Below are 25,725 nucleotides of genomic sequence, written 5' to 3' on the forward strand. Positions count from 1 at the left end.
GAAACGATCGCCAAGCCTACGCTTGGTCTCACCGATGTAGATCAGCTGACATCTAGAGCAGCGGATGCAATAGATGTGGTTGGAGGAGATTGTGAGGTGTAAATGATGGGGAAAATCTCCAGAAGACCAAACCATAATACTACACTCTCTGTGGAATCCTTCAGTAGAATGATCTGCTAATGCTGCAAATTTGCCAGTAGGTCCAGGTCTATCATTTAGAACAAATAACATGAGCAGTGAGGATGTGAACTGAGATATATGTAGGCTGGTGAACAAAAAGCTGTTCATACCTCCAGAGACAGATGAGTTCTGACTTAAGCCTTAACGTTCCTTAAAACTTCAGGTGGACAGCTGACATGGAACATGAATTTTGGTGAAAACCTCTCACCACCACTATAACTTTGACATTTATTTGATTAGCAATATGTCTGGGGTCTTTATTGACCCTTTGCAGACTCCATTAATGAATTTTACCACAGAGCACAATAACAGTTTCAAAAGTCTTTTATTGTCATGTGTACCAATTAAGGCACAGTGATAATCGTATTGCCATATAGCCATACTTAAAAAAGCAACAAGACACACAACTACATCCCCCGCATAAAACAAGCTATGGAACACTAAAACATACATTTAACACATACTTAAAAAGCAACAAAGAAGGAAGGGATAGACAGACTGTTGGCCAGACAGCCATTGCTAGCGCCACCCGGTGGAGATAAAGTAGTTTATTGGAGAAATACATGACAACTTATCTCTTTGTTCTCAAACGATTAAACTTTGTTTTCATCACAGAAAGATTGAAGTCTTTGAAATATCATTTTATCACACAAAGATTGAAGAATAACATAAGGCCAGGGAAATGTTGTTGAATGATGTTACCAGGGCTAGAGGGCCTGAGCTATAGGTTGAGTAGGCTGGGACTCTATTCCTGAAGTGCAGGAGATTGAAGGGTGATCTTATTGAGGCGTACAAAATCATGAGAGGAATAGATCGGGTAGATACACAGAGTCTCCTACCCAGAGTAGATGAATCAAGGTCCAGTGGACATAGGTTTACAGTGAAAGGAAAAGGATTTAATAGGAATCTGAGGGGTAACTTTTTCACACAAAGGGTGGTGGGTGTATGGAACAAGCTGCCAGAGGAGGTAGTTAAGGCAGGGACTATCCCAACATTTAAGAAACAGTTGGACAGGTACATGGATAGGACAGGTTTGGAGGGATATGGATCAAACATGGGCAGGTGGGACTAGTGCAGTTGGGACATGTTGGCTGGTGTGGGGAAGTTGAGCCGATGGGCCTATTTCCACACTCTACAGCTATATCTATGACTTTTTTTTTTTTTAATATATATAAGAAAAAGAAAACAATAGAAAGAGGAAAAAGTGGAAAAATAGATGGTAGAGAGTAGAAAAACGTGAAGTGTGTATATAAAAAATAAAAAAGGAAGAGAGAAAGTGGAAAGTAGAAATAGAAGAGAAGGCCTCTTAAAAGAGAATTTTTCAAATCTGTATTCGGAGATGTAGATCTATCCGCGTCATGAACTGAAATCAGCAATCTTTACGGTACCGCTGCATCACATGATTCCAAAAAGTCGATGAAAGGAGACCAACTCCTTAAGAATTGGTCATATTTATCTATTAGTCGAAGTCTCATTTCTTCAAGGCGTGCTATGTCCATCATATTCCTAATCCACATTTTAACAGTTGGTGTGGTTGTATTTTTCCAAAATTTAAGTATCAATTTCTTTCCAATTATTAACCCATAATTAAAAAAAAACATTTTGATCTTTATTTAAATTGGTATCTTCTCCTATTATTCCAAATATAATCCATTCCGTTTTGGGTTCTATTCTTGACTTGAAAAGCTTTGTAAATATATCAAATATATCACTCCAAAATGTATTCAACTTTGTACATCTTACAAATGAATGTGTTATATTAGCGTTTTGAAACAAACATTTATCGCATCTGGGAGAGACGTTTGGATAAAATTTATTCAACCTTGTTTTTGAATAATATAGTCTATGTAATAATTTGAATTGAATTAAATTATGTCTTGCATTAATAGAACAGTTATGTGTATTCATCAAATACTTTTACCATCTATCCTTCGAGATCTTTATCATTAGCTCATGTTCCCAATCTTCCCTTAATGCTTCTGTTGAGGGTGATTCTCTATTTAATATATTATTATAAAAGTATGATATTAATTTTTGTGAATCAGCCTTAATATTCATTGCTTCTTCTAAAGGATCTAAAAACCCTATGACTCTATCAATGAAATATGACAATGTATGAGCAGAGGAGAAAGAAGCAAAAAGAAGGTTCTGGGACTCTACATGTCATTCAGTAAGATAACAGCAGGACTTCACTTTGTCCTCCAGCAAAATCCCTTTAAACACTATCTTGAACATCCTCAATGAATGAGCCTCCACATCCTATTCAGATAGAGAATCGTAAAGATTTATCTCAGACTATGTGCCTCTCATTCCAGACATCCCAGCCAGGGCTAAAGTCTATCATACATTTACCCTGTCAAAATGTTGAAGAACGATGTAGGAAGGAACTTCAGATGCTGGTTTAAACCAAAGATAGACACAATGGGCTATTTCCTTTATCGTCGTTACTTTTTTGCATATCTTTCATTCATTGTTCTATATCTCACTACATCGTCATTTCTATTTCAATAGACAATAGACAATAGACAATAGGTGCAGGAGTAGGCTGTTCGCCCCTTCGAGCCAGCACCGCCATTCAATGTGATCATGGCTGATCATCCACAGCAGGACCCTGTTCCTGCCTTCTCCCCATATCCCTTGACTCCACTATCTTTAAGAGCTTTATCTAACTCACTCTTGAAAGCATCCAGGGAACCGGCCTCCACCGCCCCCTGAGGCAGAGAATTCCAGACTCACAACTCTGTGTGAAAAAGTATTTCCTCCTCTCTGTTCTAAATGACTTAGCCCTTATTCTTAAACTGTGGCCGTTGCTTCTGGCCTCCCCTAACATCGGGAACATGTTTCCTGCCTCTAGCGTGTCTAAACCCTAATTTCTCTTTCCTGTGACTTTCTCTCCGATGAAGGGTCTCGACCCAAAACGTTACCCATTCCTTCTGTCCTGACTGGCTGAGTTACTCCAGCACTTTGTATTTTGCTCAAAATTGCAGCACCTGCAGTTTCCTGCCACTTTCGTGATCACCTCTTGTTCTTCTAACCACAGGAGAGTACAAGCAAAGTCTGCTTCATCTACCCTCATACAATAAATCTGCTTCATAAACCTGGTAAACAGAACATTCAGTTCAAACAAACAGTATAGTGATTTACAATCCTCCACAAATTAAGCTGAATTTCACTGAGGGATAATTGCCGTACTTATTTAATGTTGCTGTGAGAACCTTTGTGTAATTGAATGTAGAGTTGCAATGGCAACAAATGATTTTAATTCATAATAGGAATCATGCTATTCCCATCTGATTTTTCCACAAAGGCAAGTCTGATATTAGAACTCAGTGGGGTGATTCAGACCAGGGCCGGATTTACGTATAAGCTCGACAAGTTTAAGCTTAGGGCCTCGAGATCTAGGGGGGGGCCTCAGCCCGCTCCACCAAGGTGTATAAAACTTATGACATGTTCGTATTTTCTGAGCCTTGTCCTTTCAACAGTCAGGATTGTTCGAGACGGTGTGCGGCTGCAAATTTAACAATGTCAGAACCAGCTCCGACTGTGCCCGGCCTGCCTGCTTCAGGGGAGAAGAAATAAGGCTCCAGGCGGGGTAAAGCAGGCCCGTACGAAGCTTTTCAAAAAGGGGGGTGGCATGACAGGATTACAAAAACTTAATGTGAAATAATGTGCGCGCTGCGCACATCACGTGCGCGAAGTGTGAAGTCCTTCGATGCCAGGGTTTTTAGATGCTCTCTGCTGCATTCTGAGCCTTATTTTGGAGCATTTTGGCACCAAATTTATGACCAATATTTCAGAAATTAACAGGAACCTGAGAGGTAGCTTTTTCACACAAAGGGTGCTGGGTGTATGTAACGAGCTGCCAGCTGGGACTATCCTACTGTTTAAGAGACATTTGGACACTTACATGGATAGGACAGATTTAGATCGATATGGGCCAGACGCGTGTGAGTAGGACTAGTTTAGATGGGACATGTCGGTCGGTGTGGGCAAGTTGGGCTGAAGGGCCTGCTTCCAAACTGCATCATTCTATGACTACAAAGTGAAGAAGAAAAATGTATGTAGGTAAGTAGAGCAGATTTGAAAGAGGAGTGAAATGTAAAGGCAGAGAGAGGTTTATGGGTGGAAAGGAAAATAGGAAAGGAGGGGGAAGAGTGGGCTTAGGCATATGGGTGAAAGGAAATAGTCACAAAGTGCTGGAGTAACTCAGTGGGTCAGGCAGCATTGGTGGAGAACATGGATAGGTGACATGTCACAGAGCGCTGGAGTAACTCAGCAAGTCAGGCTGCATCTGTGGAGAACATGGATAGGTGACATGTCACAGAGTGCTGGAGTAACTCAGTGAGTCAGGCAGCATCTCTGGAGAAATGGTATAGATTATATCTCGGGTCAAGACCGTTCTTCAGTAATATTCACGATGTGACATGCATAGACATTCCTGAATGTTACCCAAATCATCGTGAACTACTTTGTTACGGTGCTTGCCCTCTCCTATAACATCTCTGCTGCCTTTGGTGTTGCAGGACAGGACACAAGCCTTGGGACACGGTGAAAGCTGTTGCCGTCTGTCCCAGAATGGTAAAAACCTGGATGGAGTGGATTTGGAGAGGATGTTTCCACTAGTGGGAGAGTCTACGACCAGTGGCCACAGACTCAGAATTAAAAGAAATTCTTTTAGGAAGGAGATGAGCAGGAATATCTTAAGTCAGAGGGTGGTGAACTGTGGAATTCATTGCCACAGACAGCTGTGGAGATCAAGTCAATGGACATTTTTCAGGAGGAGATTGATAGATTCTTGATTGATACGGGTGTCAGAGGTAATGGGGAGAAGGCAGGAGAATGGGTTTGAGAGGGAAAGATAGAGTCATAGAGTGATACAATGTGGAAACAGGCCCTTCGGCCCAGCATGTCCCATCTGCACTAGTCCCACCTGCCCACGTTTGATCCATATTCCTCCGAACCTGTCCTATCCATGTACCTGTCTAACTGTTTCTTAAATGTTGCGATAGTCCCTGCCTCAGCTACCTCCTCTGGCAGCTTGTTCCATACACCTACCACCCTTTGTGTGGAAAAACCCACAGATTCCTATTAAATCTTTTGCCCTTCACCTTAAACTTATGTCCTCTGCTCCTCGATTCACTTACTCTGGGCAAAAGACAACCATATCTATTCAAATCATGATTTTATACAAATCTATTAGATCATCCCTCATCCTCCTGTGCTTCATGAAATAGTCCCAGCCGACTCAACCTCTCCATATAGCTCTGGCTCTCTAGTCCTGGCAATATCCTCATAAATCTTCACTGTACCCTTTCCAGTTTGATGACATATTTCCTATAACATGGTGCACAGAACTGAACACAATACTCTGAATGCGGCCTCACCAATTCCTTATGCAACTGCAACATGACCTCCCAACTTCTATACTCAGCCTGACCAGCTGAATTACTCCAGCACTCTGTGAAACGTCACAGAACAGGGCAAGATTAACAAATTTGCTGATGATACAGAAGTGAGTGGTTTTGCAGATAGTGAAGATGGTTGTGAAAGATTGCAGCAGGATCTGGATCAATTAGCCAGGTGGGCAGAGGAATGGTTGATGGTTGGTTACAAAAAAGCTGGATCAGCGGGTGCAGCAGCATCTGGAGCGATAGGCATTAAACGCCCTTCGCTCCATAGATGGTGCTGCACCCGCTGAGTTTCTCCAGCTTTTTTGTGTAACCTTCGATTCTGATGCAGTTCCCTGCATGGTTGATGGTTGCATGGTTCCTTGAAGGTCGTGTCGCAGGTATATCAGGTGGTCATAAAGCATTTTGGCACTTTGGCCTTCATCAGTCAGAGTATTGAGTATTGAGTATAGAAGTTGGGAGGTCATGTTGCAGTTGTATAAGACTTTGGTGAGACCACATTTAGAATATTGTGTTCAGTTCTGGGCACCATGTTATCGGAAAGATGTCAAACTGAAAAGAGTTCAGAGATCCCATCCTGGATCAGTCCAATCTGGGTTGTGTCATCCGCAAACTTGAGAAGCTTGACGGAGGTGTCTGTGGAGGTGCAGTCATTAGTGTGGCGTGAGTAGAGGAGAGGGGAGAGTACGCATTTTGCTATGCTGAGCGTTTCCGAGATATGCATTCCTGCCTCACATGCTGCTTCCTGTCCATGAGAAAGCTGGTGATCCACCAACAGAGGGGTTCAGGCACAGTCAACTCAGAAAGTTTGGAGCGTAGTAGCTCTGGCACAATGGTGTTGAATGCAGAGCTAAAATCAATGAAACAAAATCCTCGCATAGGTTCCATAGTGGTCTAGGTGCTGGAGGATGAAGTGCAGGCCCAGATTGACTGCATCATCCACAGACCTATTGGCCCAATATGCAAAATGCAGAGGGTCCAGCAGAGGGATTGTGATATTGTGATATAAGGCACAAGCTTTTCAACGGTCTTCATGACTACAGAGGTCAGTACGACAGGCCTGCAGTCTATAAGACCAGCAATCCTTACCTTTTTGGGTACAAGGACAATAAGGAGACTTTGAAGCAGGCAGGGACTGGTTAAAAATGAGTAATTGGGTGTGAAGTGGTGATTGGAGTAGGATGGGTGTAGGAGGGCCCAGTCTTTGCAGACTGAAGTCAGGTTGTGAGTAGGTGTGAAGTGTTGGGTGGGATGGGAAAAGGTCCACTCTTTTCATACTGGAGTCTTGCCTTAAGTAGGTGTGAAGTGGTGAATGGGAAGGAGAGGGTGTACGGTTCATTCTTTGCAGACTGGGGTCTGGCTGTGTTTGTTAGGGAAGGGGTACCAGGGTTACGTGACTGATTTTCAGACCTGCAGTAAAACTCAAACCTGCTGACGATTGTCCAAAGAGCGGGGGGATTTCCTCTAAAAGTTGGTGATTTCTTGCACGCACTTCCAAACTGAAGAAGAGTCATTAGCTGAGAACTTTCTCCTCAACTTCTTAGAGTACCTTTCCTTGGCAGCTCCGATTCCTCATCTCAGCTCTTTATCGATTAGTCTATATATTACCTCTTTAACGATTAGGCTATTGGCTTGACGCATATTTGCCCCCAACAACCCCCCCCCTCCCCCGATCTCGAAATTGAAATGTAACATCTGTATATAATGATCCCATTAAAATGTGTATTTGTGTCACAAACTATGGACTTCATATTTTTCCGTATTGTTATCAAGGAAAAGAAAGCAGTTCCAATTGTTTGATATTATTTGATATTATTTAATATTATTCATATGGAGGAGAAAATATAATAGCTCTAAAACCTACCTTAATTTTGCAATTTCACTAAAGATAATCCCCCTTTCCCTCTCTCCCCTTTCCATCTCTCTCTCCCCCCCTTCCCCTCTATTTCTCCCCCCTCCCCCCTCTCACATCCCCCCGCTTTCTTGCGGGGGGGGCGAAGATGAAGGTGGCGCGGGCCCAGCGGGAGTGTGGCAGGGGCCCGGCGGGGGGTCAGTGAGGGTGGAGTGGGCCCAGCTGGGGTGGCGTGGGCCCAGCGGGGGTCAAGCGTGGGTGGCGTGGGCCCAGCGAGGGTCAGCGGAGGTGGCGTGGGCCCAGCGGGGGGGGTGGTGTGTGCCCAGCAGGGGTGGTGTGGGCCCAGCAGGGGGGGTGTGGGCCCAGCAGGGGTGACGTGGGCCCAGCAGGGGTGGCGTGGACCCAGCGGGGATGGTGTGGACCCAGCGGGGATGGTGTGGACCCAGCGGGGGTCAGCGAGGGTGGCGAGGGTGGCGTGGGATCAGCGGGGGTGGCATGACCCCCGCAGGGGTGGTGTGGGGGGAAGATGGCTTGGGCCCCGGCGGCGGGGGGAGGCGAGGGGGTCGGGACCGCAGTGGCATCTGGTGTTGGGGTTACAGCCATTGGGTTCAGATCTTTGCCTGGCGACGGGAGAACAGAGACCTGGCTGTTTCCAAAGTGGAAACGTTGATTGTTTTTTTCCGATTTATTTTATTTTCCGATTTTTTATTTTATTTTTTGTGATTTTTTCTTAGGGGGGGAAAAAAAGGGAGGTGCGGTCACACCCAACGCACCCCCCCTTCGGACGGCCATGTAAAGGGTGGGTGGGAACGAGAAGCCACCCGCTACGATAGGTGGAATGGTCCTTTCTATGGTTAACCCTGCTCACAGTCTCTGATGGGGCTGGTTTCCCACCCACCGGAGCCTCCCATGCTTTGCCCACTGACCCTCGCCACTCCACAACCCTCCAGCAGCCTGCAGCCGTCGCCTTACCTGCATCCTGGACTCAGCACCGGGCCTGAAGTTTCCATGCTGCAGACTCCAACTCCCCTGATTTTTACTGTGCTGGGTCCTAGTGCTAGTCCCCCCAACCCTGGTAACCTCAGTGGCTGTTCCACTGGGTCTTCCCTATTCCCCTCAAACCATGTGATACCAGCTCTTCCCCACCTACACTACTGTCCTCATACCCCCCTACCTCCTGACCACCCACCAGCCCCCCACCAGACATCGCCTTGGCTTCAGTCCACTCACCTACCTTCCTCTGGCCCCAACCCCCATCCCTGAGGTGTGTTCATCATCTCCCCTGACCTCCCCCTCTCAGATATCGAATGGCCTGTCCATGGCTGAGGCCTCAACTTTGTCCCGTTGCAGGGAGAGGAGCGGCGTCCAGGCAGTGAGTATTAAAACAGAGCGCGGGGTTTTGCTTTCCAGAGGCCCAGGAACCGTTGCAGGGAGAGGAGCAGCGTCCGGGCGGTGAGTAGTAAAACAGAGCGCGGGGCTTTGCTTTCCAGAGGCCCAGGAACTGTTGCAGGGGAGGAGCGCCCAAACTCTGCAACGTTCCATTCACATTTCACATAAGTGAGGAAACCGCTGATTGGTGGAAGCGGACTACAGACAGCAGTTGATTGGGAGTCAGATCCCTGCTGATTTCTTCCTGGGTAAGGGGGGAGAATGAGGGCCAGGGCAGTTTATTGTTCTGGATGCCAGATGTGGGAGGTCATGGAGGCTGATAGCTTTCCAGACGTCCACATCTGTGCCAGGTGCGTTGAGATGGGGCTCCTAAGGGACCGTGTTAGGAACCTGGAGCAGCAGCTCGATGACTTCTGTCTGGTCAGGGAGAGTGGGGAGGTCATAGAAGAGTGATAGGGAGGTGCTCACCACAAGACCACAGGAGGCGGACAAATGGGTCACTGTTTGATAGGGAAAGGGGTAGAGGCAGGGATTAGTGAGTACCCTTGAAAATAAGTACTCATGTTTGAGTACGGTTGGGGGGGGGGGGGCAGCCTACCTGGGGGTAACAACAGTGGCCGGGCCTCTGGTACAGAGACCGGCCCTGTTGCTCAGAAGGGTAGGGAAAAGAAGAGTAATAGTGGACTCTATAGTTAGGGGGTCAGACAGGCGATTCTGTGGATGCAGTCAGAAGACCCGGATGGCAGTTTGCCTCCCTGGTGCCAGGATCTGGGATGTGGCTGAACCCGTCCAAGATATCCTGAAATCGGAGGGAGAGGAGCCTGAGGTCGTGGTACATATAGGTACCAATGACAGAGGTAGGAAAAGAGAAGTGATCCAGAAAGGAGAATTTAGGGAGTTGGGAGGAGATTTAAGGAGAAGGACCAAAAGAGTAACAATCTCAGGATTACTGCCTGTGCCACGCGACAGTGAGAGTAGGAACGGAATGAGGTGGAGGATAAATGCGTGGCTGAGGGACTGGTGCAGTGGACAGGGATTCAAGTTTCTGGATCATTGGGACCTCTTTTGGGGAAGGTGTGGCCTGTACAGAAAGGACGGGTTGCACTTGAACTCGAGGGGGAGCAATATCCTGGCAGGGAGATTTGCAAAGGCTACTGAGGAGACTTTAAACTAGAACGGTTGGGGAGAGGGAATCAAATAGAGAAAGCTAGTAGACAGTGTGTGAGGCAGGAGGCAGAGAAGGGAAGCACTTGGACCCAAAATGTAGGGGAAAAAGAAGAAAAAGATAATAAACAGAGAATAAGAAGTGGTGGTTTTCTTAAATGTGCATATTTTAATGCTAGGAGCATTGTTAGAAAGGTGGATGAGCTTAGAGCCTGGATTGACACCTGGAAGTATGATGTTGTGGCGATCAGTGAAACATGGGGGGCTGTGATTGGAAACTAAATATTCCAGGATTTTGTTGCTTCAGGTGTGATAGAATTGGAGGGGCAAGAGGTGGAGGTGTTGCATTGCTTGTCAGGGAAGATATTACAGCAGTGCTTTGGCAGGATAGATTAGAGGGCTCGTCTAGGGAGGCTATTTGGATGGAACTGAGAAATGGGAAAGGTATAGCAACACTTATAGGGGTGTATTATAGACCGCCTAATGGGGAGCGAGAAATTGGAAGAGCAAATATGTAAGGAGATAGCAGATATTAGTATTAAGCACAAGGTAGTGATTGTGGGAGATTTCAATTTTTCACACATAGACTGGGAAACACATTCTGTAAATGGGCTGGATGGTTTGGAGTTTGTAAAATGTGAGCAGGATAGTTTTTAGCAGCAATATATAGAGGTACCTACCAGTGAAGGAGCAGTGATGGACCTCCTGATAGGAAATGAGACAGGAGAGGTGGCGGAGGTATGCGTTGCGGAGCACTTCGGGTCCAGTGATCACAATACCATTAGTTTCAATATAATTATGGAGAGGGTCAGAACTGGACCAAGGGTTGAGATTTTTGATTGGAGAAAGGCTAACTTTGAGGAGATGCGAAAGGATGTAAAAGGAGTGAATTGGGACATTTTGTTTTATGGGAAGGATGTAGAAGAGAAATGGAGGACATTTATAGGTGAAATTTTAAGAGTACACAGAATCTTTATATCTCTGTTCGGTTGAAAGGAAATAGTAAAAATTAGAAAGAGCCATGGTTTTCAAGGGAAATTGGACACGGTTTGGAAAAAGAGAGAGATCTACAGTAATTATAGACAGCATTGAGTAAATGAGATGCTTGAGGAGTATAAAGAATGTAAAAAGTATTTAAATAAATAAATTAGAAAAGCTAAAGGAAGATATGAGGTTGCTTTGGCAAGTAAGGTGAAAGTAAATCCAAAGGGTTTCTACAGCTATATTAATAGCAAAAGGATAACGAGGGATAAAATTGGTCCATTAGAGAGTCAGAGTGGACAGCTATCTGCAGAGCCAAAAGAAATGTGGGAGATATTGAACAATTTATTTTCTTCGGTATTCACCAAGGAGAAAGATATTGAATTATGTGAGGTAAGGGAAACAAGTAGAGTAGCTATGGAAACAATGAGATTCAAAGAAAAATACTGACACTTTTGTAAAATATAAAAGTGGATAAGTCTCCAGGTCCTGACAGGATATTCCCTAGGACATTGAGGGAAGTTAGTGTAGAAATCGCAGGAGCTATGACAGAAATATTTCAAATATCATTAGAAATGGGAATAGTGTCGGAGGATTGGCGTACTGCACATGTTCCATTGTTTAAAAAGGGTTCTAATAGTAAACCTATCAATTATAGACCTGTTAGTTTGTGGGCAAATTAATGGAAAGGATACTTAGAGATAATATATATAAGCATCTGAATAAACAGGTTCTGATTAGGAAAAGTCACCATGGAAGGTCATGTTTGACTAATATTCTTGAATTTTTTGAAGAGGTTACTTGGGAAATTAATGAGGGTAAAGCAGTGGATGTTGTCTATATGGACTTCAATATGGCCTTTGACAAGGTTCCTCATGGAAGGTTGGTTAATAAGATTCAATTGTTGGGTATTAATAGTGGAGTAGCAAGATGGATTCAACAGTGGCTGAATAGGAGATGCCAGAGAGTAATGGTGGATGACTGTGTGTCAGGTTGGAGGCTGGTGACTAGTGGGGTGCCTCAGGGATCTGTGTTGAGTCCACTTTTGTTTGTCATGTACATCAATGATCTGGATGATGGTGTGGTAAATTGGATTATTAAGTATGCCGATGATACTAAGATAGGTGGTGTTGTGGGTAATGAAATAGATTTTCAAAGTACACAGAGAGATTTATGCCAGTTGGAAGAGTGGGCTGAAAGATGGCAGATGGAGTTTAATGCTGATAAGTGTGAGGTGCTACATCTTGGCAGGACAAATCAAAATAGAACGTACTTGGTAAATGGTAGCGAATTGAGGAATGCAGTTGAACAGAGGGATCTAGGAATAACTGTGCATAGTTCCCTGAAGGTGGAATCTCATGTAGATAGGGTGGTAAAGAAAGCTTTTGGTGTGCTGTCCTTTATAAATCAGAGCATTGAGTATAGAAGTTGGGATGTAATGTTAAAATTGTACAAGGCATTGGTGAGGCCTATTCTGGAGTATGGTGTACAATTTTGGTTGCCTAACTATAGGAAAGATGTCAACAAAATAGAGAGAGTACAGAGGAGATTTACTAAAATGTTGCCTGGGTTTCAGCAACTAAGTTACAGAGAAAGTTTGAACAAGTTAGGTCCTTATTCTTTGGAGCACAGAAGGTTAAGGGGGGACTTGATAGGGGCCTTTAAAATGATGAGAGGGATAGACAGAGTTGACAAGGATAAGCTTTTCCCATTGAGAGTAGGGACGATTCAAACAAGGGGACATGACATGAGAATTAAGGGACAGAAGTTTAGGGGTAACATGAGGAGAAACTTCTTTACTCAGAGAGTGGTAGCTGTGTGAAATGAGCTTCCAGTGGAAGTGGTGGAGGCAGGTTCAATTTTATAATTTAAAAATATATTGGATAGGTATATGGATGGGAAAGGAATGGAGGGTTATGGTCTGCGTGCAGGTAGATGAGACGAAGAAAAAATAAGTGTTCAGCACGGACTTGAAGGGCCGAGATGGCCTGTTTTCCGTGCTGTAATTGTTATATGGTTATATGGTCCCCGTCCATCCCCACCACAATGAGTTCTGCGCCTGCCGTGATTTGGAGCTCTTCTTCCGAGGCCAGTCTTATGACAATGCTGCAAAAATCCTCAAAAAAAGAAAATTTGCAAGATTTATTCCATGCACTGCTCACTCAATAAATTTGGTGGTCCGTTCGGCTGTTGATGGCTGCATTGTTGCAGTGAACTGTTTTGGAATTATCAATGACATTTATAGCTGCTTTTCATCCCCCACAAAGTTCTAAAATCATTTTTGCAACCTCAGTCAAAAGTGCCTAAATATTTGTCAGACACTAGGTGGGAGGCACATGCAAAAGCCACAGAAGCTATTTTGGAAAGTTACAGTGCTATCACTGATGCCCTCAGTCATTTGTACTCTGATGTTAATGTGAAGGGTGTTAACAGGCTTTGAGCTAACAATCTTTTGCAGAAAATGGAAGAACTGGAATTTGTGTTTATGCTGCATTTTTGGACCCGTCTGCTAGGTTATTTCCACAAGGTCAACAAAGCCATTCAGAAATCCAAACTGACCGAATCTAAGCAAGAAATTCAGCATGGTTTTGAACTGTTGATGGAAGCATACCCAGAAGATTTTGACCTGAAACTTACTGATGAATTTTTGCACTTTCACTCGTACGTGAAACAAAGCCATAGGCATACAGAAGAGCATGCTCTGTCTCATACAGACCGTTATCAAATAATATACAAGGAAACAATTCAGATGGCCTTCCCTAATGTGGAAGCAATCTTGCGGCCGTTTCTTAGCTTAATGGTCACCAACTGCTCGGGATAGAGGTCTTTTTCAAGACTCTAAAGAAGTAAAAATGAATTAAGGTCCACAATGTCTCAAGAGAGGTTGTCTGCAATGAGCATTCTGTGCATTGAGAGTGACAAACTTAGACAAACAGATCTTCGTGAACTTCTGTATGATTTTATTATGAAGAAGACGAGAAAAAAAAATTTTTGCTCTTAGTGTATTTCTAGTTTCATTATTTCTTAATATTCCACATTCAATGCAAAAGACACTTATTGTCACATGCACCAATTGGTACAATGAAATTTGGGGTCACCATCCTCCGTCGGAACGGGAGAACATTCTCAGCGGCTTTGACTTCCGAATCGACCACTTCCTACCAGAGACCGGGGCTTCCGAAGTCCACAGGCTGAGCTGGGCGGAGATTCACGCTGGCGGCCCTCAGCAAAGGGATCCCAGGCTCCGCAATGTTGAAATCAGCGCGGCCCGAGCCTGGGAGCTCTGCAAACCACAGCTCTGATGTTGAAGCAGCAGGCCCAACACTCCAGAGCTTCAAACGGCGATCCAGGTAAGGCATCGCCCGTACATAGTGGTGAATCCAATATGTATTTTAAAACCAACTGCTTAATGACAACATACAGTAGGATCTAAAAGTGTCACACTATCACTGTCGGATAGTCAGGGTCCTCTAGTCTTGGATGTGGGGGATTGGGAGGTGGGGGGGGGGGGGGACTCACAAGTGAAATAGCTTAGGGCCTCTCTTCATCTAAATCCGGCCCTGATTCAGACAATGATAATCGGAGTTGGAGAATCTAAAGATTTAACATCAACACCTCCTCATTCCAATTGACATTACAGTTTGGAGCCACAATGGAGTTGGCAAACATCCAGCCCACTAGGAAGTTTTCATTCTTAGGGACTCTCTTTACCCCTCCCCCAACGTATTCATACCAGCTTCTCACTTTCACCCAACAAACAGCTAACAATGGTTACACAGAAAAGCTGGAGAAACTCAGCGGGTGCAGCAGCATCTATGGAGCGAAGGAAATAGGCAACGTTTCGGGCCGAAACCCTTCTTCAGACTGATCAGGGGTGGGGGTGGGTGGGGACAAGAAAGGGAAAAGGAGGAGTAGCCGGAAGGCTGGAGGGTGGGAGGAGACAGCAGGGGAGCTGAGGAAGGGGAGGAGACAGCAAGGACTAACAGAATTGGGAGAAGTCGATGTTCAGTCGATTTGAACATCGACTTCTCCCAATTCTGTTAGTCCTTGCTGTCTCCTCCCCTTCCTCAGCTCCCCTGCTGTCTCCTCCCACCCTCCAGCCTTCTGGCTACTCCTCCTTTTCCCTTTCTTGTCCCCACCTACCCCCACCCCCGATCAGTCTGAAGAAGGGTTTCGGCCCGAAACGTTGCCTATTTCCTTCGCTCCATAGATGCTGCTGCACCCGCTGAGTTTCTTCAGCTTTTCTGTGTAACCTTCGATTCTCCAGCATCTGCAGTTCCCTCTTTAAAACAGCTAACAATGGCCAGTTTCCTTTATCATCATTACTTTTTTGCATATCTTCCATTCATTGTTCTAAATCTCGACATCATTGTCTATGTCTCTTGTTTCTCTTCCCCGTGAATTTCAGTCTGAAGAAGAGTCTCGACCCGAAACATCCCCATTCCATCTATCCTGAGATGCTGCCTGTCCCGTTGAGTTACTCCAGCATTTTGCATCTATCTTGCATTCCTAGCCATGTAATAATGAAACAAAGCAACCATTGAGGAATCAGGCTTGATCAGTAATCAAATATGACTAAGTATATTTGAACAGTCAATCTAGACAGTTTCACAGCCGAGGGTGGTGCCATTGAGTATGGCTGCTTCACTGCCTGCAGCTGTTTGTCCTATCATCATTTTTTTAAATTTTTAGTCCATCATAAAATTTTGTTTTGGAGGTCTTGTAGTCTCTTTATGTGGGGGATGGGGGGGGGGGGGGGGGAGGAGTGTGTTTTCTCAGTCACTACCTGGTCGAGGATGCATCTGTCTTCCGAGCCGCATCTTAACCCCCTCCTCGTGGCCTACCATCTGGATTGGCATGGCCTTTCCTGCCGGAAACCAGCCAGAGCTTCAGCTTCAGCAGCGGCACAGCACTAACGTACAATCGCGGAGCGGCCGAGGCCATACTGGGGTCGCTGTGTTGGAGCTCCAGAGTGCTGGGACTGCCAACTTGAACACCATGGAACTGTGGTCTGCGGAGCTTCCAGCCACGGGTGGCGCAGACTTTAACAATGCGGGGCCTGGGATCTTTCGCCTGGGATTGCTGTGTGGAGCTCCACCCAGCTCAGCCTGTGGACTTCGGGAGCCATGGTCTCCGGTAGGATGCGGCCGATTCGGAACTTCAAGCTGCTGAGCGTGTTCTTCCGACGCCGGAGTTCCATCTCCCGCGAGAAGGCCTGAACATCGGGCCGCCGTTGCGGCAACTGCAGAGGCCTCAATAGGCCCCAAACGGGTGAATTTAGAGGAAGCTGACTGAACTTTTATTGCCTTCCCTCACACTGGGAAACGTTGATTTCCTGTGTGGGAACGTTCATGTTAAATTCTATCGTGTGTTGTGTTCTTTTTATTTGTATGGCTGTGTGGCAACCCAAATCTCGCTGTACCAATTGGGACAGTGACAATAAATGTAAACTTGTACTTGAATTTGAAGAGAGGATGGTGAAATTATTGAACAGGCGCCCAGATTTTCCTCCTGTTAGTGAAGGTATGAAGATAATCAGGGAAGGGTAAGGTCATGTAGTGAGTGGGGATAAGTGACCACTGACAATGAAAACATTGAGAAGATGCGTCTGGAACAGACATCAAGTCAGCATTGGGCCTTAAATTAACACAGAAGCAGACCTCAACTTTTCATTTTGGATCTGCTTCAAATGCTGGGTCTCCATCAACCCTATCAATATCGTTCTCTTCTTATACAGTCCCTGAGGATGATTATTCATGATTTGAAAATACCTCTATTTGCTTGTTTCACAGCCTTCATTTCACGAAACTTTACACTCTTTCATGATTTTTATGACCTGATGTTTTTATACTACATTTGTCGATTTCTATTGCAGTATCGCTTTGTTATATGTCCATGTTTGACTTTTTGCTCTGGAATGTGTTAGTTGCTGTCTCTGCTGGCTGTTTTGCAATAGATGTCTTAATGGATTGCTTGTTCTGCAGCACATGATGACAGCCCTCTAGCTTGCGTATTGCCAGGATTCATAAACGTTGATGTTTTCTGAAGATTCACTTTCTTTTGGTATCAAATAGAGTTAATCAGACTAGAAGAAAACTGAAAAACTAACAAAAACATTTTGACTGATTTCTTTGAGGGGTCCAAGTGTATTTACGTGAGGGGTGTGTTGGACATAGTCTACATGGACATGGCAAGGCCTATGACAAGATTCTGGATCATAGGCTAATCAAGAAGGTTGAAATACAAAGGGTCCAGTTTGAGATAGGTCATAAAACATAGGAGTAGAATTAGGCCATTCGGCCCATCAAGTCGACTCCGCCGTTCAATCATAGCTGATCTTTCTCTCCCTCCTAACCCCATTCTCCTGCATTCTCCCCATAACCTCTGACACCTGTACTAATCATGAATCCATCTATCTCTGCCTTAAATATGTCCACTAACTTGGCCTGCACAGCCTTCTGTGGCAAAGAACAAGCACAGATTCACCACCCTCTGACTACACAAATTTCAAGGTTCAAAATTCAAGATCAGTTTATTGTCACTTGGGTATTTAAGGTACAGTGAAGCTTGAATTACCATGCAGCCATACTAAAACAAGCACCAAGACACAAAACTACATAAAAGTTACCATAAAATGACAAAATTCAGCTGATTCCCCACATTCTTCACTGTGATGGAAGGCATTAAAGTCTAATCTTCTTCCTCTTTATTCTCCTGCAATCGGGGCAGTCGAACCATCCACAGTCGGGGCGATTGAAGCCTCTGCATTGTTGCAATAGACGCTCCCGCATCGGGGCGATCAAACTCCCACGTCACGGCAGTCGAAGCTCCTGCCGCTTGGAACTCCCAAAGTTGGTCTCTAACCAGGGACCGTGAGCTCCACGATGTTAAAGTCCTGTAGGCTCCCATGGTTGGAGCCCCTCGATGTCGGTACCTAGTGCCGACAAATGCTCATCATAAGTTAACCCACTCGTTCCTGGGATCATTCTTGCAAACCTCCTCTGGATCCTTTCCTGAGCTGGCATATCCTTCCTCAGATATGGCAGCCAAAATTGCTTATAATATTCAAAATGTGGCCTTGCCGGCGCCTTTATAGAGCCTGAGCATTACATCCCTATTTTTGGATACAAGCGCTCTTGAAATAAATGCTATTTAGCAAATTGGATACAAATTTGTTTTGGTTACAGGAGGGTTGGTGGAGGATTGCTTCTGAGATTGGACGCTGGAGAGTGCTGGAAAGGAACTGTTGGTTTAAACTGTAGGTAGACGCCAAAAGCTGGAGTATCTCAGCGGAACAGACAGCTTCTCTGGAGAAAAGGAACAAGTGTCGTTTCGGGGTCGTCCCTTCCACAGACTGGAGAGCCATGGGAAATGGAAACAAGAGATAAAGATGCTGATGTAGAGAGATATAGAACAAATCAATGAAAGATATGCAAAAAAAGTAACGATGATAAAGAAAACAGGTTATTGTTGCTGTTTGAGGTGAGAACGAGTTACAGCCAATGAGACTCAGCAAGACGACTTTGAACCTGATGTTACTTGAGTGGGGGAGTGATGGAGACAAGGAGGATGCAAGGGTTACTTGAAGTTAGAGAAATCAATATTCATACGACTGGGCTGTAAGCTGCCCAAGCAAAATATGAGATGCTGTTCCACCAATTTGGCCTCACTCTGACAATGGAGGAGGCCTAGGACAGAACGGTCAGTGTGGGAATGGGAAGGGGAATTAAAGTGTTTGACAACCAGGAGATCAGGTAGGTCCAGGCGGACTGAGTGAAGATGTTCAACAAAACAATCGCCCAGTCTACGTTTGGTCTCGCCGATGTATAACAGTCCACATCTTGAACAATGGATACAGTAGATGCTGTTCCTTTTGTTTAAGAAAGGAAGTAGAGATAATCTAGGAAATCATGGGCCAGTTAGTCCCATGTGGTAGGGAAACTATTGGAGATAATTCTTCAAGATAGGATTTAGTCCCATTTGGAAGAGAATGGGCTAACTAGAGATAGGCAGCACAGCTTGGTACGTGGCACATTGTGTCTCACTAATTTGATTGAGTTTTTTTAAGTGATGACAAAGGAGATCAATAAAGGTATGGCAATAGATGTTGTATACATGGATTTCAGTAAGGCTTTTGATATGATCCTTCAAGGTAGGCTGATCCAGAAGGTTAAGATGTACAGGATTCATGATGACTTGGTTGTATGGATTTGGAACTGACAAATGCATAGGAGAAAGAGGATTGTGGTGGAAAGGAGATACTCTGGCTGGAGGCCTGTGACCAGTGGAGTTCTGCAGGGATCTGTGCTGGGACCTCTACTGTTTGTGAAGTAAATAACCGAGATGGAAATGTAGATGGTTTAGTGAGTAAGTTTGCTGATGACACAAAATTGGAGGAGTTGCCAACCGTGAGGAATACAGTCAAAGTATACAATGGGATAGAGATCAGCTGCGGAAATGGGCGGGAAAATGGCTGATGGCATTTAACCTAAGCCAGTGTGAAATGTTCGTATTTGGGAGGTTGAATGTAAGTAGAGAGTTAATGGCAAGAACCTTGACAGCATTGCAAGAAAGATACAGAAGCGTTGGAGAGGGTGAAGAGGAGGTTTACCAGAATGCTGCCTGGATTAGAGTGCATCAACTATACAGATAGGTTGGATACTTGGATTGTTTTCTCTGGAATGACAGAGGTTGAGGGGAGACTTCAAAGAAGCATATAAAATTGTGTGAGGCATAGATAGGATAGACAGTCGGAACATTTTTCTTTGGGTAAAAATGTCCATCAAGAGAGTGAATAGTTATGTTGAGAGGGGGAAATAAATGGAGATGTGCGGGGCAGGTTTTTTAACAGAGTGTGGTTGGGTCTGGAACACATTGCAATGGGTGATGGTGGAAGCAGATCCGAGAGCGACATTTAAGAAGCCTTTGGATAATCAAAGCTTTCAAAGGTCTCTAATTGTCACTTGTACCAATTAAGGTACAGTGATATGCGAATTACCATACTGCCATATGAAAAAAAAGCAGCAAGACACACAACTACATAAAGGTTAACATGAACATCCACCAAAGCGGATTCCCCACATTCCTCACTGTGATGGAAGGCAAAAAAGTCCAATCTACTTCCTCTTTATTCTCCCACGGTCAGGGCCGTCGAACCTCCCATGGCTTGGAGTTCCCAAAGTTCGTCTCTAACCAGAGACCGCGGGCTCGGTGATGTTAAGTCCAGAGGCACCCATGGTTGGAGCTCCGAGGTCAACCCCTGGCAAAGGGATTTCAAGCTCCGTGATGTTAAAGTCCCGCAGGCACCCACGGTGGAGCTCTCAAAGTCGGTCTCCATGGATAAACACATCGATTTGCAGGGAATGGAGGGATGTGGATCACCTGCAGTCAGATGAGATCAGTTCCGCTTGGCATCATGTTCGGTACAAACATTGTGGGCTAAAGGGCTCCTTCTGTGCTGTGCTGTGTTCTCAGGTCTTTCTATGTTCAGACCTGCTATTTTGCCAATGGTTCACACATTGTACTAGATGCAAGTACATTATCTCATGTTAGGAATTACAGAAGGATATAAAATACCCTTCTTATTGTCTTATCAAGCCATTTTATCATAATGTATTTTTCACCTACAAGCACTGTGTAATTTTAATCCAATGGGCATTCTTCCAAAATAGGGGGAATAGCTGCTGAGTAGCTTTAACAAGCAGAAGGGAATGGACGGGAAAGGGATGGAGGGTTATGGTCTGAGCGCAGGTATATGGGACTAGGGAAGAATACGTGTTCGGCACAGACTAGGAGGGTCGAGATGGCCTGTTTCTGTGCTGTTATTGTTATATGGTTATATGGTTATATGGTTATAAGGGCTGGCTATATTCCTGGCACATTTCGAACTGAAGCCCAATCTAAGACTCCACACATGTTTTTTTTAGTTTGATTGACCTTGGACCATGCAAATGATGGGATTTCATTGCATTAATGATGACTTTTTAACTTTATTGGATGCCCAAGTTAAAAGTGATTTGGAAAGTACAAAATGTCGATGCTTAATTAAGAGGCATTGCCAATGTAGCAAAGAACTTTTATTTTTACGGCACTAATTACAACTTTGCTTACAGCTTTAAGAACAAATTACTTAGTATGCCGAGTGCATGAATCAAATCAATATCTCATGGCTTCATCAACGTAAAAATAGATTACTTCAATAAACGGTGAACTTGGGAGACAATGGTCACACAGATTTGGAGGAAGAGTCAAAATAATTCATTGGAAGATTAAAATGATTGCTGAAGAAATCTTCATGATATCAATGTTAATCAAAATTTCTGTAATTATCGATTGCTCTCATTTCATGAAATATAAAATGATTTACTCAATCTAATTAAATTTTCTTTAGTATTCTCTTCTTTGACCAATTCATGACACCATTTAATGCCCATTGTTACATACTTTGACTGAAGAGCTTTTTCATCATGGAATGTATAATATGCCAATGCCTTGCGACTTAACAGGATCAGGAATTTACAATAAGTAAATAAACATGTTAATAAAACGTTGTTGGAGCAACATATTGTACAGTAGTATAAATTATATATGTGTACACCTTGCCCCCAGCTTCTCAGTAATCCATGAGTGCATCTTCATTAAGGTGAAATAGTCAAATAAAGCAGGTGGCAAATAAAAGTGGCGACACCAGAGACTGTAGCTGCTGGCAAATAAAAGTGAGTGGGCAGAAATAGGTATAAAAGAGTAAATGTTCAAAATTATTATGTAAATAAATTCAAATAAAGACAATGTAAATATAATTTATTTGCAGTGTAAATTCTTCTTAACTGAAAGGTTATTTCCAAGGGGAAAAACTTGGCGTATTTGTTGATTTGGGAACATGATCTGTTGAGTTGGCAGATACAAGAGACTGCTGATACTGGAATCTTGAGCAAAACACAAAGTGCTTGGGAAACTGAGCAAGTCCATCTGGAGAGGGAATGGACAAGAAATGTTTTGGATTAGGACCATTCATCTGAAGCATGGGTTCAACACAAAATATTGTGAGAAGGGTCTCGACCCAAAACGTCACCTATTCCTTCTCTCCAGAGATGATGCCTGTTGCGCCAAATTAATCCAGCATTTTGTATCTATGTTCAGTATAAACCAGCATCTGCAGTTCCTTCCTACACCAAATATTGCCTGTTCATCCCCTCTCCAGATGCTGTTTGAACTGCTTAGTTCCTTTGGCATTCTGTATTTACCCGTTGAGTTAGCATTTGGTTAAAACAAATAATACAAACCACATTGAGGGAGATTCTGGGGTCTAAATTGGTATGGCACTGGGAAATATTCACTGGAATTGTTATTATGATTAGCATTAGAATGATGCTTGTAAATTTGAACTTCCACCAAGTTCACATGACCTTTGAAGCTACCAAGTAGCAATCATTTGATGTTTTGACTCACTACATATTTAATATGTGATTTTGTGAATGACTAGCACCAACAGGCGGCACGGTGGCGCAGTGGGAGAGTTACTGTCTTAAAGCGCTTGCAGTGCCAAAGACCCGGGTTCGATCCCGACCACGGGTGCTGTCTATACTGAGTTTGTATGTTCTCCCTGTGACTGCGTGGGTTTTCTCCAAGATCTTCGGTTTCCTCCTACACTCCAAGGACGTACAGGTTTGTAGGATAATTAGCTTGGAAAAAGTGTAAATTGTCACTGGTGTGTAGGATAGTGTTAATATGTGGGGATCGCTGGTCGGTGTGGGACTCAATAGACAATAGGTGCAGCAGTAGACCATTTGGCCCTTCGAGGTGATCATGACTAATCATCCCCAATCAGTACCCGTTCCTGCCTTCTCCCCATGTCCTCTGATTTCGATATTTTTAAGAGCCCTATCAAGCTCTCTCTTGAAAGCATCCAGAGAACCTTCCTCCACCGCCCTCTGAGGCAGGAAATTCCACAGGCTCACCACTCTCTGTGAGAAAAAGCGTTTTGTCTTCTCCGTTATAAATGGTTTACTCCCTATTCTTAATCTTGATTGGGCCAAAGAGCCTGTTTCCGCACTGTATCTCTAAAAAAACTGAAGAAATCTGTAAATGTAAGTGTGAGACTTGCGGTAGACACAAAATGCTGTAGTAGCTCAGCAGGACAGGCAGCATCTCTGGAGAGAAGGAATAGGTGACGTTTTGGGTCGAGACCCTTCATCAGACTATGAGACTAGGGGGTCTTGTTAGATGTCTGAGATATCTGTGGCTGATATAATTAATGTTTGATGGATGTTGAATGATGATGTTAGGTAAACAACACTCTTGGAATCCTTGGGCTCACGATGCCACATCCAATCTCACACCCTTCTGCCTCATTAAACCATATTTTAGTCTGATTTGCTTTGCTACAGTTTAAGCACACTGTAAAAGATGGTTTAGATAAGGCATGCTCCGAGTAACCTGTGGCTAGTTCATAAGTGGGACCCGTTGGTCAACCCCTGCCATGACCTGCCGCTGCTGCACGCTGTCGTGGCCTACCACTGCCGCTGCCTACCACTGCCGTAGCTGCTCTCCACCAGCTTCAGGGGGGGGACTGAAGCTGGAGATGGGGATGGTTTCAGGCGGGGGCCGGTCGGGGTGGGGGAGTGTCCTGCAGCTGAGGAACGGACAGCTTCATGCAGAGGCTGGTGGGTGGGAGAGTCCTGCAGCGGGGGAGGGGGGCAGATTCAGGAAGGGGCTGTCAAGGTCTGGAGGGGAGGGAGTGTCCTGTAGCCGAGGGAGTGGAACGGCTTCAGGTGGTGGCCTGCGGGAGCGTTCTGTAGCCGGGGAGGGGACAGCTTCACAGGGACCTGTTGTGGGGGGGTGGGGGGGGGGGGGGGGGGGGGGGGGGGGGGGGGCGCTGCCATGGCCTACTGCTGCCTTGGTCTACCACTGCCGTGGCCTGCCGTGACCTGCCGTGACCTGCCGTGACCTGTCGCTGTCAAGGCCTACTGCCGACATGGCCTAATGCAGCCATGCCCTCCTGCTGTCGTTCCCCACTGGCTTCAGGCGCGGCTGCAGGCAGGGACCGGCTCAAGCATCCTGTAGCCAGGGGAGGGGACGGCTTCAGGCGTGGGGACAGGGGGCGCATCCTGTAGCCGGGGAAGGATTCAGATGTTTGTCGGGGGGGATGGGGGGGGGGGGGGGGAGACATGCAGCCGGGGGAGGGGGATGGCTTCAGGCAGGGGCTGTCGGGGTCTGGTGAGGGGAGGTTGAGGGGGAGGGGGGGTGAGGGGTTGAGGGGGTGGGGCGAGTGACTTGCAGCCAGGGGGAGAAGGACGGCTTTTATGGGGGGCTGTCGGGGGGGGGGGGGGGTGGGGGGGGGGGGGAATGGAGCACAGCAGTGCCATGGCCAACCGCTGATGCTGCCATTTCCCACCGCTGGCATGGCCTACTGCTGTCGTGGCCTACCGCTACTTCTGCTATAGCCTGCTGCTGTCATTAACTTCTGCTGCCATGCTCTTCAGCTGTGGTGGAGACATAGCGTCCTCCCCCATATCCGGGGGAGGGGAACGGCTTCAGGCATGGGCCAGAATGGGGGGGCTTTCTGGAGGGCTAATATGGGTGTTGTGGACCGAAGGGACGTTTCCAGAGGGTTAGTATGGACATTGAGGGCCAAATAGACTTTTCTTGGGCTATTCCTGCAGCTGGGGACGGGAAGGGGGATGGCTTCAGGCAGGTGCCAGTGGGGGGGCGGGGAGCGCTGATGTGCCCTATCGTTGTCGTGGGTTACCGCTGCCGCTTCCGTGATCTTCCACTGGGGGGTGTGTGCGAGGGGAGGGGCTGGGGGATGTGGGTGGGAGCGGGTGCGTGGTCGGAGGTGGTGTGCCCAGCCAGCACCCGGCCCCACCAGAGCCCGGCTCCCTCAATCCCCACACTCACTTACGCAGGATTTCAAAGTTGCAGCAATTAGCTTCGCAGTCGGCCAGGCTCGGGGCCACTCCACCACTCCACACCCCGGCCCACTCCACACTCCAGGGTCCCTGACTCCGTTCCACCTCCGGGCTCCCCGCCTTCGCGCCACCTCGGTGCTCACGGACTCGGGGCGGCATCGGGATGGGCAGCTTCGGGACAGACTGCTCCGGGGCGACTGTGGGGACTGTTGGACGTCTGCTGGACATCTGCTGGAAGGCTGCTGGAAGCCTGCTGGAAGGCTGCTGGCTAGCTGCTGGTTAGCTGCTGGAAGGGTCTGGACGGTTGCTGGATTCACGGAAGCAGCCCGGCCTCCGGGACTTTATTTTCCTCACCCCGCTGATTGACAGTAGGTGCCAGAAGGGGCGTTGCCGTCCCGGCGACTGACAGGAGGGAAGTCCAATCTGCTCATCTTACGATTTTGAAACCTTCATACCTTTTGTAATGTTCCACCAATTGGAATAAAACATGGTGTGCTTGGAACACAGGAGAACGGTGAGTAAGGTGGCAAAAATAGTAGCACTATGGGGTACCGTTTTTGTACATTTGTAAAAACAATGCAAACTGAGTAGATGAGTAGAAACATAGAAACATAGAAATTAGGTGCAGGAGTAGGCCATTCGGCCCTTCGAGCCTGCACCGCCATTCAATATGATCATGGCTGATCATCCAACTCAGTATCCCGTACCTGCCTTCTCTCCATACCCTCTGATCCCCTTAGCCACAAGGGCCACATCTAACTCCCTCTTAAATATAGCCAATGTACTGGCCTCAACTACCCTCTGCGGCAGAGAGTTCCAGAGATTCACCACTCTGTGTGAAAAA

At 45.8% G+C, this 25,725-nt stretch overlaps 1 protein-coding gene across 1 annotated transcript in view; it reads left to right on the forward strand.

Annotated features, from left to right (window-relative positions):
- LOC129696548 (uncharacterized protein K02A2.6-like) overlaps window positions 1–12,452 on the forward strand; it is a 103,493-nt gene extending 91,041 nt beyond the window's left edge. The window contains exon 2 of the mRNA XM_055634572.1: window positions 12,395–12,452. The gene's annotated coding sequence lies outside the window, so the exon portion shown is untranslated. The remainder of the gene's footprint in view (window positions 1–12,394) is intronic.
- Window positions 12,453–25,725: the final 13,273 nt, after the last annotated feature.

The sequence above is a fragment of the Leucoraja erinacea genome, chromosome 4 (assembly GCF_028641065.1).
Source record: "Leucoraja erinacea ecotype New England chromosome 4, Leri_hhj_1, whole genome shotgun sequence".
NCBI lineage: Eukaryota > Metazoa > Chordata > Chondrichthyes > Rajiformes > Rajidae > Leucoraja > Leucoraja erinaceus.